This window comes from Perca flavescens, chromosome 3 (genome assembly GCF_004354835.1).
Source record: "Perca flavescens isolate YP-PL-M2 chromosome 3, PFLA_1.0, whole genome shotgun sequence".
Taxonomy (NCBI): Eukaryota; Metazoa; Chordata; class Actinopteri; order Perciformes; family Percidae; genus Perca; species Perca flavescens.
Window position 1 is genome coordinate 3419985 of NC_041333.1, and position 20216 is coordinate 3440200.

At 41.4% G+C, this 20216-nt stretch overlaps 1 protein-coding gene and 2 long non-coding RNA genes across 3 annotated transcripts in view; 2 read left to right on the plus strand and 1 right to left on the minus strand.

Annotated features, from left to right (window-relative positions):
- Nucleotides 1-20216, minus strand: part of LOC114551763 (protocadherin-16) — a 114392-nt gene that overhangs the window by 30180 nt on the left and 63996 nt on the right. The window lies entirely within an intron of this gene.
- LOC114551770 (uncharacterized) lies at nucleotides 4776-5405 on the plus strand. The gene is made up of 4 exons (XR_003692002.1): nucleotides 4776-4885; nucleotides 4988-5063; nucleotides 5156-5243; nucleotides 5359-5405. It is a non-coding gene; the product is annotated as an uncharacterized LOC114551770 (long non-coding RNA).
- Nucleotides 5668-6125, plus strand: LOC114551803 (uncharacterized). The gene is made up of 3 exons (XR_003692034.1): nucleotides 5668-5718; nucleotides 5823-5954; nucleotides 6039-6125. It is a non-coding gene; the product is annotated as an uncharacterized LOC114551803 (long non-coding RNA).

A 20216-nucleotide genomic window follows, 5' to 3' on the forward strand; every position in this document is an offset into this window, starting at 1 on the left:
TGGCAATACATTTTTATCTCAATCTTCATGCTGATGATAAGAATAGGACACTGTCTCGGAGAGCGCTGCTCCATGATTGCTGTTACATCCCTATTGTTATTGCTTAAAATCCACACTAAAGTTAAATAAAAAAAAAAAAAAAAAACTAAGACAAAAACAGCAAATATTAATGCTCTGGAACAGATGAATTTGTGTTGACTAATAATCAAAACTTCCACCTATGGAGTGGCATCACAGTTAAAGTTTCCAACACAAGACTGATGTGTTTCAAAACTCAATCCCTAATCGCAGCTTAACATTCATTATCATAAATTTGCCCAAATATACCTACAGTAAACAAGCAGCCTGTCAGTGGGTCTATACGTAGCGTAAATAAAGAATAAAAAAACTTTTTTAAGTACAGTTCAGACTTGCCTCTAGATGTTTCTGAGACTGTCGGGGTTCACCATACATTTTAAATCTCACAAGACTTAAAATGAATGCAGACACTTTTTGTACTTTCAATTTAAGCGTTGTGACAAACTTGAGTTGTAAGAAGTTAGGTGGCCTACATTTTTTTTTTTTCTTTCATTAGACTTTCTCCTAAAACTGAAGCATCTGTCTTTCATCTAGACGTTGCATCTGGAGGTGATTAAGCATCAAACCATTTAAGGAGAAAAGGGTTCCAGAAACGGAAAACTGAGCAGAGGACAGATATTGTGTGGCTAAAGAAAAAAGGTAGCGCTAATAGAGCCGAAGAGAGTGGAAGCTATATTCAAGACCAGACATGCAGTACTACTTTTGAACCTTTTTAAATGATTTGTGCAGGTTAATTAAATGCAATGTTTTGCAATAATGATTGCAAAACCTCCAGTGAGAGCGGTAGAGTATTAACATGTATGTATCTGCACTATAAAAAGATTCTGTGTATGGTACTACTGTGTGTCTATAAGCAGGTCCTGGGTCATCAAGAAGGAATGTGAACACCTTGAAAACAACTTTAAGATATTTTTAAAAGCCCTCTGGGGTGTACTAACCCAGTCAGTATTTGATCTGAGCCATGATCCCAACAGGCAAACTGGGAGAATTTGATTTGTAGCTCTTATTGAAAATATCCTAAAGAAGGACGAAAAATTTCATTTTGAAAAGCACATGGTGAAGGGTCCCGGGAAAGGCCTGCATGCCAGACATGCTGCTGCCCATATAGGCTCACAGCTTGGGAGGACTTTGGCATAATGTGCAGCTTTTGACAAACTCTTCTGCACACATATCAGGGATAATTCTCAACCAAAGTTTTACTTTGGCTAGAAAAATAAATATGAAGAAAACTCCCATCGAAGTGTAAGCGTATGGTGTGTGTGTGTGTGTGTGTGTGTGTGTGTGTGTGTGTGTGTGTGTGTGTGTGTGTGTGTGTGTGTGTGGCGTTAACCCTTAGCCACCTGGAATGACAGAGGCAGTTCAGTAACCCATCTGAGAGGCTCCTGCTTAAAGCATAAGCCTGTTTATTTTCCAAAGGTCAAATGGGAGAAACAAACCTGCCTCTATTTTCTTATGGATGCTGAACACTTGTTATCCAATGGAAAGAAAATAAAGAGAAAATTGCTGGTTTGAGTTATTTGCATTGAATAATAATCATTTTGAACGACAACATGTGGAGGATTTAAAACAAAGACGTGGGTTGAAGGAGCCTGCCTTTATCCTAAGTTCAATCATTCTAATGGATGTAAAATGGTTTGCCATTAGCTGCCTTGCACATGTAGAATTCAAGTGAGTTGGAAAATATACACACTTGACTTCATTTCAAGGGGCACAGTGCTGATAAACTGCCAGAATAATGTATGCAAATGCTCTAAAGGTGCAGTATAAATGAAGCATTTTCAAATCTGACATGACAAGACATTATGATTCACTCTCACTTGACTCTACATCAGCGTGCGCACACTGCTGAGGGTCACAGCACACCTCTGAGGTACCCTCCAATAAACCCAGACCACCACAAAAGCCAGTTAAAAGCCTCGGAGACCTGCCCAATGTCTGATCTGGGAGGTGAACTGATGCTAGGAGCTCGCTGAGTAGATCCACTCTCACAAGACATCTATCAGGTGTGCTGACCTTGCATCAGATACCCATGGAGCCGGGCCTGCCGGCCTCTAGCTTGGCTCTGTTTCAGCTGGTCATCCCTTTCGCAGCCATCCAATAGCTGTGCTGAGCTCTGGTCTGCTGAGGCAGGCCAGGCGGGGGATCCCAGGGTCTGGGTAGGTGGGAGGGGAGCTAATATGAACCATGAACAGCGTGTGGGGGTGCCGGAGAACTGATGTGGGCTAGGCTAATGCTACAGCTGCCTGCACTGGGTGGGAAAATGCCCACTGAGCATGGCATGCACAAACACAGTGCAGATGCGTCATCAGAGCCAGATTGGACCCTGACTCCCAGAGATCTACAAGCCTGTTTGATGAGGTGGACGGAGGGATTCCACCCTGGAGTTTGTCCTCTCTTCTCTGTGGGAGCCAGGTCTACAGTACGCTGCTACATTACTGTGATCAAGCTGTCTTTCATGACATTTGTGATCACAGCTGGCTACAAAGAGCACTGCATTCATTAATACACAACTAGTGGAGTCACATCTGTCTAGGACAGTGGTTCTGGGGACCCCCAGGGGTCCTTGACGGGATTGAAGGGGGTCCCAATCAAAAGGGGGAATCATTTATTTTCACTATAATTCCATCCTTAAGTAACGCATTGACAGAAAGTATGACTATTTTGGTCATGGGTTTCATACAGCTTTAATAAAACATCTAGAAGCAGAAATCTTATCAAATGTTGGTCCGTGGTCTAATTTGTGTCAGTTTAGGGGTCCTTGATGTGAAAACGTTTGGTAACTCTAGGAGACAGTTAACCCTTCCTCTTTGACAGGGATTTATATTCTCCAATAAAGACATTCAAAGCAAGTACCATGCAACCACATGCTAATTTCATCATTCAGTGGTCAACTCAAGGAGCACATATAATTGTTTAGAATGAATAACACACTGGAGACATCGGATTTAAATTGTCTTGTCCATGTTGATAGTTTGGTGATTCATGAAGCAGATCTTTCTTTTCGGCTTTAATATTCTTTCAATGAGGATTTCAATTTGCATGACGGACTCTGCTCTACACACTGAATCACATACAGATGCTGACTATGCGACACATATGGACATTGATACAGATATGTAGACACAAATATAAAAGCAGTATTCGCTTTAGCGTGCATTTACAGTTTTGTCCCTGCGAGCACAGCTGAGGTCAGCAGTTAGAGTAAGACTCGGATGGATTGGTAAAGTTTCCCAGCGCAGCAGAGGGAGCCAGATCTGTGGTGTGGCTGGGATTCGAGTCTGCAGCTCTTACTATACAGGACCAGTAGGGCCCTAATGAAATACCAAAACGTCTCAACGGCTTTAATCTTTCAGAGGGAAGGAAATGGGAAAAGTATTTGCACAAGAGCAAGCGTCCAGAAAACGATGCCATTTTAAGGTTGATTTTATAGTAGACATGTAGAAGTCATTCAGTATGAAGGACATGTTTATTGACAATCATACTGCCATTGTAATTTAATGTTAACTTGCTGCAAAACAATAATTAAAACAGACAGTTTGGAAAGCACAGACGAGTATCGTGTCACTGTATGTAGTTGTTTAAGCTGAGTGTCTAGACCTGTCCAGTCTAAAGGAGGATCAAATGTATAAACTTCTAACAGGAATATGTGCTATATTTGTAGTGAGCCAAGCATAAGGAATTTTCATCACGCAATAAAGGTTTCTAAATTGCGTTTTATGTGTTTATAACACATCAGTTGTCTTGCAGAAATTGCATTTTAGACTGAACATACTGTATGTCTGACATGGTTTCTGTGATAGTATTTCACAGAAAAGGTTGGTAATAGAAACAGCCTGACAGAGCCTCTAACGTCACTTGAAAACTGTAAATAAATCAATAGATCATCAGCAAAGTGTTTGCAAGTTCTCTAAAAGCATTTGGCAGTGGCTCCACTATGTGACAGTAGTAGTATAAAGGTGGTGGGTTCGCGCGTGCATGTGTGACGTCATCACACGCACGCGCAAACCCACCCTGTAATCTGGTCATATGAGCGTGCATGTAACGTCGCGGGTGCCCGTTGGTACTCGCGGTCGCCATCTAGTGGCCGAATGTGGTACTGCATCTAATCGTTGCTGGTACTCGCGGGCGCCATCATTCTCACAGACGTAGCTATACACGACGGAGGACATTCATAGTGCGTGTAGCACCCTTTTTACCACGTTGCGTTTTTCCGCAACAAAAGGTCATCTGGAGTTTGTCTTATGTTTTGGTGAAAAACAACTAGGGATCGTTTCTCAGCAGTGCCCTCTTTAGCCTTTTGTTTACTGCTATTTAGCTCTTTTAGATGTTTTTTTAGCTAGTCTGGTAACTAGCTTGTTTCCACGTTTTTTTCCACATCAAAAAGCCCTCTGGTGTTTCACTTTTTTAATTCTTTTTTCATCGCTACCTACAAGTGGTAAGTAAAGCTTGTGTTTAAGAATGTTCAAAGCTATTTAATTCATTCAGTCATTCATGAATTAGCTAAAACTTTGATCGTGTGTTCGTAATGCTGGTGGGTTGTACCACATGACGCTAGTGTTAAAAAAAAAAAAAAGAAAAGTTGTGTTAGACCAGTAGCTAGCTTGTAAATGTGGGGTCTTTTGTTGTGAGTGTTAAATCGTCATAAAGGGGTTTGGTTTGTGGTGTTTAAAACCCTTGTTTCAAGACGGGTCTGCTCACTTTTTTACCTGCATTTTGTAGCCACGTGGCTAGCTAAAACTTTCCCTCGTTTTCTCAACAAAGTCCTCTGAAGAAAGAGGATTCGGTTCTACAGCAATGGCTGCATTTGGTGAGTATATTTAAAAAAAAAAAAGCTTATTGTAAGGTATTTAATTCATTCAGACATTTGTGACTTAAAAACGTTTTTTTTTTTTTGTGTGTTATAATGTAGTTTGCATCATTAGGTGATCGTGCAAAGAGCTGGGATAACGTGGCTGTGTTAGTTGACGAAACTATTAAACCACAAGGTAAAAAAAACTTATAAATATATTATACACTACAGCATTAATTGATTTAGTACTGTGTTTTCATTCATTTTGTTTTTGTTTTTTTAAAAAAGCTCCGTGTAGCCCATTCCTACAGACCCCAACACGCCAGAACATTAAACCAAAGGCCACTCTAATAAGGAATAAGAACACAGCAAACAGGTATTTACGGTTTATTTATCTCTTTCAGTATGTAATATTTATTACTGTTTAATTTATCACTGTGTTTGTAGCCATCTAATATATATATATATATATATATTTTTTCTTTGTCTAGACAATCAGCCCCTGAACAAAGGATCCGCAAGGGCGAGGGCTACTCGCCTCCCATGTGGCTGAAATCAATCCTGTTGAAAGACCATGTGCTTCGATGCCCTCTCTGTGAAAGCTGCTACGCCTAACGCTTCGCCATCGTAAGCCTAAGAAGCAATTTATTGAGGTGAGTTTAAAAGGAAAGCAGTAAAATAGCGTGTTGTATTTAAAAAAAAAAAAAAAAAGATTTTTTTCTAATCTAATGCTAATTCCAGCCTGTGAAGCCATACACGACCGGGTCTCCCGCCCAAAAGTAGCAGCCCTTCCTTTGTTCGTCTCGTCTTACCCGACCACTGTATCTTATGATAGTAACACAGCAGCTGAGGTGAGAAAACCTTTTGTAGCTAACAGAATATATTTACATAGTGTTGTAAAAGCTTTTTAAATAAAATGTATATATTTTTAAAAGGCTTTTTTCCTTTGTTTTAGCAACTAAAGGCGACGGAAGACTTAGTTACATTGTATTTGACGCCTGAGGACGATTTCACACAGTCACCCCCATGGAGCAGATACGTATGTCCACACAAGCCTAAGAAGAGATCTAGGAAGAGATCTATTGAGGTGAGTTTAAAAGGAAAGCAGTAAAATAGCGTGTTGTATTTAAAAAAAAAAAAAAAAAAAAATCTAATCTAATGCTAATTCCAGCCTGTGAAGCCATACACGACCGGTCTCCCGCCCAAAAGAAGAAGCCCTTCCTTTGTTCCAGACACGCCTTACCCAGACACTGTATCGGTGTTCCTAACACCACTGCAGAGGTGAGAAACGCATTTGTAGCTAGCAGAATATATTTACATTGTGTTATAAAAAGATTTTTAAATAAAATGTATATATTGTTAAAAAGGCTTTTTCCTTTGTTTTAGCAGCTAACGGCACGCAAAGACTTGGAGTCCTTGCATCGGTCGCCGCCTAGTACACCAACGCCTACCAGCCACCAAGTGTCTCCATTGAGAGGGAACAAAAGGATTCCCTTACAAAAGGCACCTGAAGAGTCCTTGCATTGGTCGTCGTCTAGTACACCAACGCCCTACCAGCCACCAAGTGTCACCATTGAGAGGGAACAAAAGACATCTGATGAGGTGTGTGTGCTTGTGTGTGTGTGTGTGTGCTTGTGTGTGCTTGTGTGTGTGTGTGTGTGTGTGCTTGTGTGTGTCTTTATTTAACCAAAAATATTTTGTTATACCTCTAGACAATCCATGCCATAGAAGTAGGCGAAGTATCCGAAGACACCGGACTAACAGCGACAGCCCCTACATCACGCCAAACAAATCGTGAAGCTACAGGCGAAGGGTCTGAAGACACAGAGCTAACAGCACCCGTCCCTACATCACGCCAGACAAATCGGGAGCTACGGGAGAAGAGTCTGAAGACACTGGACCAACAGCAACACAGCTTACACCCCACCAACTGTGTCAGGCTGCTTTGCAGGAGGACCCTGAATATAATGTAGGTGAATACCTCTTTAACTGTATCTATAGCACCGAGGAAGGCACCGATTATGTCAGCTGTATACCACACACCTCTGTTATAACTGTGGTAGATAAAAAGTGTAACAGTGCTAATACCGCCATAACCACTCCTGTAAATGTATTAGAGGTTAACGTTCCATTCCTTGATAAGCAAACAGTACCTAATTATATTACTAACAATCGGTTTGAACAAGGTGGGGCACTAGGAGGTCCTGAGCAGTTAACATTACTTCAGAGTGCAGAGTTTTTTGAGTATTGTGTTAACACATCCCCTCAACAACCTGCAGTCGCTGACCCTTATAAACAAATACAATCAGAATTAGCCGAATTACGAAAACAAAACAATGGTCTTATGAATAAATTAGATGTCTTGCAAACAGCTAACACACAATTGACCGGTTTGGTCACAGACTTTGGAGCTGCGCTAGCCATTCAGGCCAGTGCTAACACGCATTTGGTTGATATGGTCACAGGCTTTGGCACAGCTATTGCCTCTCATGTCAGCTCTCTCAATTCAATGCTTGATCCTATGATAGTATGCCTTAAAAACACAATGAATATGACCCCGCAGTAAAAAAGTGTTAAAACAGTCTATAGTTTGTGCAAAATAAAAAAAAAGAAATAAAAAAAAAAATGTCATCCCCACCCAAAAAAACAAAAAAAATCTGAACCCCTAGGGAGTGTGATGCTCGTATTGATGAGGAACTAGAATGGCCGTGCAAGGACGATTACACAAGAGCAGTAAACAATCCTCAGGATTTTGCACGATTGTGTGCAATGCATGCAAAAATATTCGAAGCATGGGCCCGATCTATGCCTCGCGCTAGACCTAGTGAAAGCAACAGTGAGAAAACACACACATCAGATAGACCTGCTCCTGCGCAGTTGTCACATAATGGTCCTTCAAGCGTATATTCCAGCAATACACAGGCCAATACAGACTCTATACAATCATCAAATACAGACCCCACAGGCATAGATCAGAGTAATAAGAGACCATCATGTTTTCCGAGTGTTCAGCCCTCAAAACGATCTTGTACAGATGAGCAGACTGGTCCCCAACCGTCCACAAGCGCTTATAGACCCCCTCCATCACCCTCAGAAAATCCTCAGGGTAGTGTGCAGTGTGGTGCGGGGCGGGTTTCTAAGGTAACATCTGAAATAGCATCCAGACAGATACCCCTTTTTAATGCTGCTGAATTTCGTCAAGATGTTGACTTGCGAAATATTGATTTGACGGATATTGGTAGTGTTCCTGAAAGGGTGTATAGCACCCTAACAGGTTTAATAGAGAGGGCGTTGGGTAATGCAACACAGGACAGTGTTTTAAATGTTGAGTTAAGGGGTCCCGCCGTAGATGTCCCTATCCAAACAATGTTGAATTCAAGCGATGGCTATAACACAGACACATTTCTGGAGCAAGTAGCACAGGCGATGCAGAGTAACGATAATTCACTGACCGAAGACTCTTTAGAATTAATTGTGACAATAGCGCGCAATATGTCGGGAGGGAATGGTGGGGGACGTCGAAAACTAGGAAGCATTGGTTACGATCAAATATTGTCAGAAAAAGGTAATGCTTTGTATAATCCCAAGAATAACGCTGGTAACGACAATCTCTGCTTTTCTCTCTGCCTGGCACATTATGTAAACAGCAGATTGTCGCATGATGAGAAGATGAATTATGCCAAGCAGCTGCATAGTGATTTGGGTTTTGACTACACACATAAAGTTTCGTTCTCTGATGTTGACAGATTTCAGAAACATTTGAAAATGAAAATTGTGATATTCCATCATGTAGCTGGATGTAAAACCCACAATCTTCAAAACGCACGACAAACCCGATGTGAAAACAGCGTGGTTGTATTTGCATAACGAGCATTATTATCTCATCGTAAATAAAAGCGGCTTTTTTTGGGGCGTCTTACGTTTTGCGGTGTTACAAGACCTACCAGAACCCTCTGGGGCACCGTTGTAGTTGGGATTGTAATGTGTGTTACACTGCTTGTATACCTGACAAGACCATTAAATGCAGAGACTGTAGACGCATATGCAAATCGCAACAGTGTTTTGAAAACCATAAAAACCCGATGGGAAACACGGGCTTATACCGTGTAATACAAACAAATATTGCGAGTCCTGTCACGCAACATATCGTGTGTCGAAAAAATCCACACAGCTGTAAAAACCTAAATGCCTACATTGTAGAGAGCCTTTAGGTGCTACTAAGCACTCTTGCTATATACAACCCGTAGAACGCAAAAAGAAGTAGTGATAAGTATCTCTTTTACGATTTGAAACACGTTATCAATGTGGTCGTCATGAAGCTAATTTTGTATGCATTATGGATATGGAAAAAAAAACTGCTACGAAACAACAAATTGCGTCGCATCATTCATTCAGAACTACAGACAGGAGAAATACAAAGGCTATACTTTTATAGCACACAATGCTTCAGGTTTTGACAGTTATATAGTTTTAGAGTATCTGGTGAGTCAGAAACTTTGTCCAACTATTACTATGCGCGGTTCAAGGGTGCTTCTGATGATCGATTCTACTTTCAATCAGCGTTGGATCGATTCGTTCAGTTTTATCCCTATGGCTCTGTCTAAAACTCCGGCAGCAATGGGGTTCTCAGATCTTCTCAAAGGATTCTTCCCCCATGAATTTAACAAGCGAGAGAATGAGAATTATATTGGACCGTATCCTGCACCAGCTCTATATGGTTATGATGCTATGAGTGACACCTCTAAGAAAACGTTCATGGAGTGATGCGATGCGGTCCGCGACACACCTTTTGACTTTTCGAAAAGAGATGCACAGCTATTGTGTTAACGATGTAACGGTTTTGATTAAAGCATGCAAAATATACAGAGAGGCCTTCCACGAGTGCACAGGCCTAGACCCGTTTGCATACGCTACATTGGCTTCCTCGTGTATGGGTGTATTTAAAACGCTGTTCCTTCCCAAAGACACTGTTGCTCTGACATACGAAGGCGCCTACATTAGGCAAAACAAGACATGTTCTGATGTTTCAATACAGTGGCTTGAGTATGTTGCAGACAGAGAGGGCCTTGACATACAACATGCTCTGAACAGAGGTGAAAAGTCATTCGGTCAGTTCTTTGTAGATGGCTATTGTGAAGACACGCACGTGTTATGAATTTAATGGCTGCTTCTTTCACGGCTGTGATAAGTGCTATCGCCAGGTGAAGTCAATCCTCTCGCCAAAAACAAAAAAAAAAACACAGGGTGAGCTGCGCTCGGGGTTCCATAACAGAGTGGCTGTTCTAAAAAAAATAAGCATCAGCTGAAAGTTGTGGTGATGTGGGAATGTGATTGGAGACAGGCTGTGGACACTAACCCTGACGTTAAGGAGTTCATGTTAACATATGAAAAACCAGGGCGTCTCAATCCACGAGAATCCCTCTTTGGAGGCCGCACAAATGCAATGAAGCTGTACCACAAGGTAGAAAATGATGAAAAGATCAGATACTATGATTTCACAAGTTTGTACCCAACTGTTCAGTCAAAAGAGATTATCCAATAGGACACCCCCAAATAATACACAAGGATTTTGATGACATAAACGCATACTTTGGCATTGTGAAATGTACAGTAGCACCCCCCAGAGGCCTGTATCACCCTGTGTTGCCCTACCACTGTAACGGTAAACTGATGTTCCCCCTATGTGCTGCGTGTGCTGTTCAGATGAATCACAAGAATCACAAGATTGTTTCCATTGCTGAAGTTTGGCATAAATGCCAAACTTCAGCAATGGAAACAATCTTGTTTCCATTGCTGACGGCTTTCTGTAATTCAAACGTCACCCAAACGCCAGACAACAACCGCTCTTGATCGCTATGTGTGCAAGGTGTTGTTTGATTCATCTGAACAGCACACGCAGCACATAGGGGAACATCAGTTTACCGTTACAGTGGTAGGGCAACACAGGGTGATACAGGCCTCTGGGGTGCTACTGTACATTTCACAATGCCAAAGTATGCGCTTATGTCATCAAAATCCTTGTGTATTATTTGGGGGTGTCCTATTGGATAATCTCTTTTGGACGAACAGTTGGGTACAAACTTGTGAAATCATAGTATCTGATCTTTTCATCATTTTCTACCTTGTGGTACAGCTTCATTGCATTTGTGCGGCCTCCAAAGAGGGATTCTCGTGGATTGAGACGCCTGGTTTTTCATATGTTAACATGAACTCCTTAACGCCAGGGTTAGTGTCCACAGCCTGTCTCCAATCACATTCCCACATCACCACAACTTTCAGCTGATGCTTATTTTTTAGAACAGCCACTCTGTTATGGAACTCGAGCGCAGCTCACCCTGTGTTTTTTTTTTTGTTTTTGGCGAGAGGATTGACTTCACCTGGCGATAGCACTTATCACAGCCGTGAAAGAAGCAGCCATTAAATTCATAACACGCAAAGCGTGTCTTCACAATAGCCATCTACAAAGAACTGACCGAATGACTTTTCACCTCTGTTCAGAGCATGTTGTATGTCAAGGCCCTCTCTGTCTGCAACATACTCAAGCCACTGTATTGAAACATCAGAACATGTCTTGTTTTTGCCTAATGTAGGCGCCTTCGTATGTCAGAGCAACAGTGTCTTTGGGAAGGAACAGCGTTTTAAATACACCCATACACGAGGAAGCCAATGTGGCGTATGCAAACGGGTCTAGGCCTGTGCACTTCGTGGAAGGCCTCTCTGTATATTTTGCATGCTTTAATCAAAACCGTTACATCGTTAACACAATAGCTGTGCATCTCTTTTCGAAAGTCAAAAGGTGTGTCATGGACCGTATCGCACCACTCCATGAACGCTTTCTTAGAGGTGTCACTCATAGCATCATAACCATATAGAGCTGGTGCAGGATACGGTCCAATATAATTCTCATTCTCTCGCTTGTTAAATTCATGGGGAAGAATCCTTTTGAGAAGATCTGAGAACCCCATTGCTGCCGGAGTTTTAGACAGAGCCATAGGGATAAAACTGAACGAATCGATCCAACGCTGATTGAAAGTAGAATCGATCATCAGAAGCACCCTTGAACCCGCTGCACAGTAATAGTTGGACAAAGTTTCTGACTCACCAGATACTCTAAAACTATATAACTGTCAAAACCTGAAGCATTGTGTGCTATAAAAAGTATAGCCTTTTGTATTTCTCCTGTCTGTAGTTCTGAATGAATGATGCGACGCAATTTGTTGTTTCGTAGCAGTTTTTTTTGCCCATATCCATAATGCATACAAAATTAGCTTCATGACGACCACATTGATAACGTGTTTTCAAATCGTAAAAGAGATACTTATCACTACTTTCTTTGCGTTCTACGGGTTGTATATAGCAAAGAGTGTTTAGTAGCACCTAAAGGCTCTCTACAATGTAGGCATTTAGGTTTTTTACAGCTGTGTGGATTTTTCGACACACGATATGTTGCGTGACAGGACCTCGCAATATTTGTTTGTATTGCACGGTATAAGCCCGTGTTTCCCATCGGGTTTTTTATGGTTTTCAAAACACTGTTGCGATTTGCATATCGCCTACAGTCTCTGCATTTAATGGTCTTGTCAGGTATACAAGCAGTGTAACACACATTACAATCCCAACTACAACGGTGCCCCAGAGGGTTCTGGTAGGTCTTGTAACACCCTCAAACGTAAGACGCCCCAAAAAGCCGTTTATTTACGATGAGATAATAATGTCATTATGCAAATACAACCACGCTGTTTTCACATCGGGTTTGTCGTGCGCTTTGAAGATTGTGGGTTTTTACATCCAGCTACATGATGGAATATCACAATTTTCATTTTCAAATGTTTCTGAAATCTGTCAACATCAGAGAACGAAACTTTATGTGTGTAGTCAAAACCCAAATCACTATGCAGCTGCTTGGCATAATTCATCTTCTCATCATGCGACAATCTGCTGTTTACATAATGTGCCAGGCAGAGAGAAAAAGCGAGATTGTCGTTACCAGCGTTATTCTTGGGATTATACAAAGCATTACCTTTTTCTGACAATATTTGATCGTAACCAATGCTTCCTAGTTTTCGGCGTCCCCACCATTCCCTCCCGACATATTGGCGCGCTATTGTCACAATTAATTCTAAAGAGTCTTGGTCAGTGAATTATCGTTACTCTGCATCGCCTGTGCTACTTGCTCCAGAAATGTGTCTGTGTTATAGCCATCGCTTGAATTCAACATTGTTTGGATAGGGACATCTACGGCGGACCCTTAACTCAACATTTAAAACACTGTCCTGTGTTGCATTACCCAACGCCCTCTCTATTAAACCTGTTAGGGTGCTATACACCCTTTCAGGAACACTACCAATATCCGTCAAATCAATATTTCGCAAGTCAACATCTTGACGAAATTCAGCAGCATTAAAAAGGGGTATCTGTCTGGATGCTATTTCAGATGTTACCTTAGAAACCCGCCCCGCACCACACTGCACACTACCCTGAGGATTTTCTGAGGGTGATGGAGGGGCCCTATAAGCGCTTGTGGACGGTTGGGGACCAGTCTGCTCATCTGTACAAGATCGTTTGAGGGCTGAACACTCGGAAAACATGATGGTCTCTTATTACTCTGATCTATGCCTGTGGGGTCTGTATTTGATGATTGTATAGAGTCTGTATTGGCCTGTGTATTGCTGGAATATACGGCTTGAAGGACCATTATGTGACAACCGCGAGGAGCAGGTCTATCTGATGTGTGTTTTTTTCACTGTTGCTTTCACTAGGTCTAGCGAGGCATAGATCGGGCCCATGCTTCCGAATATTTTTTGCATGCATTGCACAAATCGTGCAAAATCCTGAGGATTGTTTACTGCTCTTGTGTAATCGCCCTTGCACGGCCATTCTAGTTCCTCATCAATACGAGCATCACACTCCCCTAGGGGTTCAGATTTTTTTTTTTTGGGTGGGGATGACATTTTTTTTTTTTTTTTTTTTTTTATTTTGCACAAACTATAGACTGTTTTAACACTTTTTACTGCGGGGTCATATTCATTGTGTTTTTAAGGCATACTATCATAGGATCAAGCATTGAATTGAGAGAGCTGACATGAGAGGCAATAGCTGTGCCAAAGCCTGTGACCATATCAACCAAATGCGTGTTAGCACTGGCCTGAATAGCTAGCGCAGCTCAAAGTCTGTGACCAAACCGGTCAATTGTGTGTTAGCTGTTTGCAAGACATCTAATTTATTCATAAGACCATTGTTTTGTTTTCGTAATTCGGCTAATTCTGATTGTATTTGTTTATAAGGGTCAGCGACTGCAGGTTGTTGAGGGATGTGTTAACACAATACTCAAAAAACTCTGCACTCTGAAGTAATGTTAACTGCTCAGGACCTCCTAGTGCCCCACCTTGTTCAAACCGATTGTTAGTAATATAATTAGGTACTGTTTGCTTATCAAGGAATGGAACGTTAACCTCTAATACATTTACAGGAGTGGTTATGGCGGTATTAGCACTGTTACACTTTTTATCTACCACAGTTATAACAGAGGTGTGTGGTATACAGCTGACATAATCGGTGCCTTCCTCGGTGCTATAGATACAGTTAAAGAGGTATTCACCTACATTATATTCAGGGTCCTCCTGCAAAGCAGCCTGACACAGTTGGTGGGGTGTAGCTGTGTTGCTGTTGGTCCAGTGTCTTCAGACTCTTCTCCCGTAGCTCCCGATTTGTCTGGCGTGATGTAGGGACGGGTGCTGTTAGCTCTGTGTCTTCAGACCCTTAGCCTGTAGCTTCACGATTTGTTTGGCGTGATGTAGGGGCTGTCGCTGTTAGTCCGGTGTCTTCGGATACTTCGCCTACTTCTATGGCATGGATTGTCTAGAGGTATAACAAAATATTTTGGTTAAATAAAGACACACAAGCACACACACACACACACACAAGCACACACAAGCACACACACACACACAAGCACACACACCTCATCAGATGTCTTTTGTTCCCTCTCAATGGTGACACTTGGTGGCTGGTAGGGCGTTGGTGTACTAGAGCGGCGACCAATGCAAGGACTCTTCAGGTGCCTTTTGTAAAGGGAATCCTTTTGTTCCCTCTCAATGGAGACACTTGGTGGCTGGTAGGGCGTTGGTGTACTAGAGCGGCGACCGATGCAAGGACTCCAAGTCTTTGCGTGCCGTTAGCTGCTAAAACAAAGGAAAAAAGCCTTTTTTAACAATATATACATTTTATTTAAAAATCTTTTATAACACAATGTAAATATATTCTGCTAGCTACAAATGCGTTTCTCACCTCTGCAGTGGTGTTAGGAACACCGATACAGTGTCTGGGTAAGGCGTGTCTGGAACAAAGGAAGGGCTTCTTCTTTTTGGGCGGGAGACCGGTGTATATATTCACAGGCTGGAATTAGCATTAGATTAGATTTTTTTTTTTTTTTTTAAATACAACACGCTATTTTACTGCTTTCCTTTTAAACTCACCTCAATAGATCTCTTCCTAGATCTCTTCTTAGGCTTGTGTGGACATACGTATCTGCTCCATGGGGGTGACTGTGTGAAATCGTCCTCAGGCGTCAAATACAATGTAACTAAGTCTTCCGTCGCCTTTAGTTGCTAAAACAAAGGAAAAAAGCCTTTTTAAAATATATACATTTTATTTAAAAAAGTTTTACAACACTATGTAAATATATTCTGTTAGCTACAAAAAGGTTTTCTCACCTCAGCTGCTGTGTTACTATCATAAGATACAGTGGTCGGGTAAGACGAGACCGGAACAAAGGAAGGGCTGCTACTTTTTGGGCGGGAGACCGGTCGTGTATGGCTTCACAGGCTGGAATTAGCATTAGATTAGAAAAAATCTTTTTTTTTTTTTTTTAAATACAACACGCTATTTTACTGCTTTCCTTTTAAACTCACCTCAATAAATTGCTTCTTAGGCTTCTACGATGGCGAGCGTTAGGCGTGGCAGCTTTCACAGAGAGGGGCATCGAAGCACATGGTCTTTCAACAGGATTGATTTCAGCCATGGGAGGCGAGTAGCCCTCGCCCTTGCGGATCCTTTGTTCAGGGGCTGATTGTCTAGACAAAGAAAATATATATATATATATATATATTTAGATGGCTACAAACACAGTGATAAATTAAACAGTAATAAATATTACATACTGAAAGAGATAAATAAACCGTAAATACCTGTTTGCTGTGTTCTTATTCCTTATTAAGTGGCCTTTGGTTTAATGTTCTGGCGTGTTGGGGTCTGTAGGAATGGGCTACAGACTTTTTAAAAAACAAAAACAAAATGAATGAAAACACAGTACTAAATCAATTAATGCTGTAGTGTATAATATATTTATAAGTTTTTTACCTTGTGGTTTAATAGTTTCGTCAACTAACACAGCCACGTTATCCCAGCTCTTTGCACGATCACCTAATGATGCAAACTACATTATAACACACAAAAAAAAAAAACGTTTTTAAGTCACAAATGTCTGAATGAATTAAATACCTTACAATAAGCTTCTTTTTTTTTTTTTTTTTTTATACTCACCAAATGCAGCCATTGCTGTAGAACCGAATCCTCTTTCTTCAGAGGACTTTGTTGAGAAAACGAGGGAAAGTTTTAGCTAGCCACGTAGCTACAAAATGCAGGTAAAAAGTGAGCAGACCCGTCTTGAAACAAGGGGTTTAAACACCACAAACCAAACCCCTTTATGACGATTTAACACTCACAACAAAAAACCCCACATTTACAAACTAGCTACTAGTCTAACACAACTTTTCTTTTTTTTTTTTTAACACTAGCGTCATGTGGTACAACCCACCAGCATTACGAACACACGATCAAAGTTTTAGCTAATTCATGAATGACTGAATGAATTAAATAACTGAACATTCTTAAACACAAGCTTTACTTACCACTTGTAGGTAGCGATGAAAAAAATTAAAAAGTGAAACACCAGAGGGCTTTTTGATGTGGAAAAAACGTGGAAACAAGCTAGTTACCAGACTAGCTAAAAAACATCTAAAAGAGCTAAATAGCAGTAAACAAAAAGGCTAAAGGGGCACTGCTGAAAACGATCCTAGTTGTTTTCACCAAAACATAAGACAAACTCCAGATGACCTTTTGTTGCGGAAAAAGCATAACGTGGTAAAAAGGTGCTACCGCACTATGAATGTCCTCCGTCGTGTATAGCTTCGTCTGTGAAATCCGCCTCCGCTCAAGTGCACCAGACCCTGTAGTGGTGAAGCGGCCGCCCACTACATACATCACCCACGTTCGCGAGATGCGCTCCCATATTCGGCCGCTAGATGGCGATCGCGGTGTGACGGCGTTCGACCGCGACGTCATTACGTTCGCGGTATCTTGCGCGCGCAACCGGCGATTAGATGCACTACCATATTCGGTCACTAGATGGCGCCCGCGGTACCAGCAACGATTAGATGCAGTACCACATTCGGCCACTAGATGGCGACCGCAGTACCAACGGGCACCCGCGACGTTACATGCGCGCTCATATGACCAGATTACAGGGTGGGTTTGCGCGTGCGTGTGATGACGTCACACATGCAACGCGAACCCACCACCTTTATACTACTGACGGTTCACATCATTACTCAGTTTTCACCCCCAGGCGGTGGCTGCTCCCCATAATGGTAAAGATGACAGACTTGCTTGCCGTGCTGTGGCTTGGAGACAATTAAACTGGACCATAACTGTGCTGCCATGTGGCACCAGCATTTCATTCAATGTTGACTTGGTAAAGAAATCAGTCAACCTATCAGCCGTTCTCCAAGGAGACTCAGGCTTCAATGTAACCCTGTCGAAGCTTGATCTTGTTTTCACTGAAATAAAGGCTATTTATTTACATAGTTGAAGGGTTAAGAGCATGTTTAAAGACCTTAATGTTCTGTTGCTTTATTATTATCATTTCAGTTGACTGTCCTTAAAGTCCAAACCCAATACAAAAGTTTCATGTAACGAACCCCTAGCATATTTTTTAGGTTTCATGATGGATATTGATAGCCTAAAGAGTTCTATGACAGTGATGGACTTTCATCATCCATATAGGCGTTCAAACATATTACTATAAGCCTTCTGATTAGAAGGGGGATTACAACCCACCTGCAACAGCCACAGCTTTACTACTCTGTAGTAATGTAATCATTCCTGAGAGGCGAAAACTCAATGACTCTCTAATGTTGCTGTCGAGGCAAGGGGAGGAGGGGTGGTGGGGGTGAGTCAGGGCATCGGTGTCATGGAGGCCTACTGGAACCATACACATAAACACACCCTGTCACTGACTGATATACATTGCAAATAAATGAAGACTGCCAAGGCAGGGTTCTGGCGTGCACGCGGTTTCTCCAGTAAAGTCTGTTTAACTGTAAGCCCAGTCCTCAAGGAAGTCATCTCTGGTTCAGACGTGTGTTGGACACATAACACGCTCGGGCAATGGAGGCGGTCCGGAGAACTGAGTGTCTGTTTGGATGTCTCTCTTTTGTTTCAAGTAAGTCACATAATTGCGACTCAACACAGTTTCATCGTGAGCGGACAGAGGATTGTGTACAGATAGACTGATGGGTGCAGGCTCACACAATATGTGGAATTTTCTAAAAAAGGTTCCCTGCCAACAACAAACAACAGCTGTTCTTCGCATAAAAACTCTGGCTCTGTCACATGGAGATGGATAGAGATACTGGCGCTCTGTCATCATAACACCTTTCATCTGTTTTTTTGTTTTTTTTTAAACTTGCTGGAAAATATGATAATGAGATTTTCCATACTTCCACATGTAAAACTGCGTCACCTCCCAAACTGGAACACTCTGTTATGTTGGAGCCTGTTTTGACGTATTCAATATGGTTACTATGTGATATTTGTATGTTTACCATCTGAGATGTTCGCTCTGATTCAGTCTTTTTTCACACACACATTCTTTTGAAAGCAAAGCAGGTTTCATTTCCTCAAGTGGATATTTATTTAGTTTTCAGTTTTCAAAATATTTAGGTGACAGAGTAATTATATTTTATCTTGTATACATGTCCAGTCCCTCCTTCATGTGATTCATTTCAAACAATCCCTTCAAGTATACATAAGGTAGTCAGTGAGCACTTCAGTTGTTTCTCAGAGCAAAGGGACTTCCACAGTAAACATATCCTGCGAAGAAGATTACACTCACATAAGCTCCTAAAAGGAACACACACAAGTCTGGATCAAACATATTCCATCTATTTGAAAGATAAAAAACCTGTTTGGGCTGGATTTGGCCAGGACTTCCCTGACGATCCCCATGGTATACTCATACACCTCAGATTTACCTCACACAGTACACTTATCCACAAGCCTGAGTCTGTTCAGTGATTACATTTCCTGCTTTTTGCTGAGCAATGAGAACTTACATAGGATGGGGTTTGTTATCATCAAGTGTCTGGACATGTGCTTCAGTATTAATTGCTTGTCCAGCTGTGCAAGAGAATGCCTTCTGTGAGCGTTTGGGGACAGAGGCTTAGTGATGAAAGTCTACATGTATTTCAAATCAGAGTTTAACGTGTATATGTGTCTGTTGTTAGATTTAAGAATTACTAGAGCACAAAGTTAAAGGGTTAATTCACAAAAATCAATGGAAACACATCATATTTTACCATTCACCATTAGTGGTATCAACCCAGTTTTATTTTACATCTTTCTATTCAAATGTAAAATAATCAGAAAAAAAACGGACTATCCTGAGTACTGTAAACACCACAAAACTGTTGGGGTGGTAGGAGTCATAAATTCAGATATCACAAAACTAAAAATCCAAACTTCCCCACAGCTTCCTACAAATGTCTTTTTTGGATTTGAACTGATCCTTTAATGTGATCCTGCTGCTTGATCTCGGAGGAAAAGCCCCATCGATGTCTCAGATTATACACTCTTTTTTGTTAAAGGCATGAATGTATAAAATACAAAATACATTTACATAAAGGGTTTTGCATATTTTTTCATTATATTTTGTTCTCCCTCAAATTGTGGTTTTGTTGCAGAAAATAGCTTCTGGTAGGGTCCTCCAAAACCAATTGGTCCCAGGTTAGCCAGATGACGGCTGAGAATGACTTAAAGACCGGTAAAGACCGAAGGTTGAAGAGGCTTAAACATGAGAGTCCTTAACTTAGTGCGCCAGATGGTTTTGTTACACAGAACCATCTGAGAAACAATATTGGAAAGTCAGGCACCTTAAAACAATACCTGGCTAGTGATTGAATGAACAATCTGTCTATCATGTTCGATATTGTTGTGTTGAACGCACAGTTGAGGTCAGCTACACACATCCAAACTACACCTGTAGCTGCCAGTAGCTCCTCACCGGATGCTG